Here is a 1,945-nt window from a genome sequence, read left to right on the forward strand (position 1 = left end):
GGTGGGTTTGAACCACCAGCCTTCTGGTTAGCAGTCAAGTGCCTTAGCCACTATGCTACCAGAGTTCCCATATATATGTGTGTGTGTGTGTGTGTGTGTGTGTGTGTGTGTATTGACTGCTATGTATAAAGTATAAATTAGAGATATGGTCCTTGATCTCCAGTATACAGTGCAATAGGATAGGAGGAATAAGACAAGTACACAAATAGTATACTGCAAGGGAAAATGTGTTAGGTAAGACAGATTTGTTTTACACTGTCAAGAATTTCATTTTACTTGAATCCACAATCGATGCCCATGAAAGTAGCAGTCAAGAAATGAGATATTGTATTGCACTGAGCAAATCTGCTGCAAAAGACATCTTTAAAGTTATGAAGAGCAAAGATGTCACTCTGAGGACTAAGGTGCACCTGCCCCAAGCAAGCCATGGTATTTTCAATTTCCTCAAATGCATGTGAAAGCTGGACAGTGCTTAAGGAAAACCGAAGAAGAATTGATGCCTTTGAATTGTGGTGTTGACAAAAAGTGCTGAAAATACCATGGACTGCCTGCAATCTGTCCTGGAAGAAGTGCAGCTGGAATGCTCCTTAGAAGCAAGAATGACCACCAGCCTTTGTCTCACCTGCTTTGGTCATGTTGTCAGAAGGGACCAGTCCCTGGAGAAGGATATGCTGGGTAAAGTGGAGGGTCAGAGACAAAGGGGAAGACCCTCAACAAGATGGATTGACACAATGGCTGCAATGATGGGCTCAAGCACACACAAAAAAAACCTACTCACTACTGTTGAGTCGATTCCAACTCATCGCCACCCTTCCTTGGGTTTCCGAGACAGTATCTGTACAGAACTAGATTGCTCAATCTTCCTTCTGAGGAGTGGCTGGTGGGTTTGAATTGCCAGCCTTTTAATTGGCAGTCAAATGCCTTAAGCACTATGCCACCTGAGCTCAACCATGTTGTTGTTGTTGTTATGTGCCGTCGAGTCGGCCCCGACTCATAGCGACCCCTCCTTGGGTTTCCGAGGCAGTATCACTACGGAAGTAGGATTGCCCAACCTTCCTTCCGAGGAGTGGCTGGTGGGTTTGAACCGCCAGCCGTCTGGTTAGCAGGCAAGTGTCTTAGCCACTATGCTACCAGAGCTCAACCATAGCAAGGATTAATTATGAGGATGGGGCAGGACCAGGCAGTGTTTTGTTCTGTTGTACAGAGGGTCATTATGAGTTGGAATCGGCTAGATGGCACCTAACCACAACAACAAGTGCAAGACCATGGCTTTCAGAATTAAGTCCACATTCCTTAGCTTACATGAAGTTCTTTAAAACAGGCTTCTGTGAAGCTCAGACAGCCCTCAGTATTCTCCCATTCTAGCTTTTTTATTCACCCAAAACAATTCTCACATATTTTAGAAGTTCATTTTACTAATTCATGCTTCTGTGATTCACATAGACATATAATTTGCCTGAGAGAAAGTTGGTAAACATGAGTTGAGTTAAAAATCACTTTCCATTTTAGTGGACTACAGTGATGCTCATACTCTTGTCTCTCTGGGAGAGAGTTATTTTAGCTCTGATTTCAGCCAAGTATTTCTTCTCTGGATTTTGTGGAATATTTGTATCTTAGAATAGCAAAATACTATGGATTCAGTTGGAACAAACAACAGAGGACTAATAAAAATATTCTAAATATCTAACAACTGCTGAAGTTACTTAAATAAAATATGGTGTATAATTTCTTGTATGTTCTCTTCCCCTTTTTGTAGAGAATAGAGTTGTACGCATGTTAAAACACACATTAAGAAGGATCTAAAAGGATAAAGATGATCTAAAAGATCCAAAAGGTTATCAATAATTGTTCTAAATGGATGGGATTATGGGGATTTATTCTGTTCCTTTGTTTCTCTGTATGTTCCAGTCTTTTCTTAATGATCTGGTGCTGTTTTTGTAATAAG

This window comes from Orycteropus afer, unplaced genomic scaffold (assembly GCF_000298275.1).
Source record: "Orycteropus afer afer isolate SDZICR_OR568_19922 unplaced genomic scaffold, OryAfe1.0 scaffold00170, whole genome shotgun sequence".
NCBI classification, from domain to species: domain Eukaryota; kingdom Metazoa; phylum Chordata; class Mammalia; order Tubulidentata; family Orycteropodidae; genus Orycteropus; species Orycteropus afer.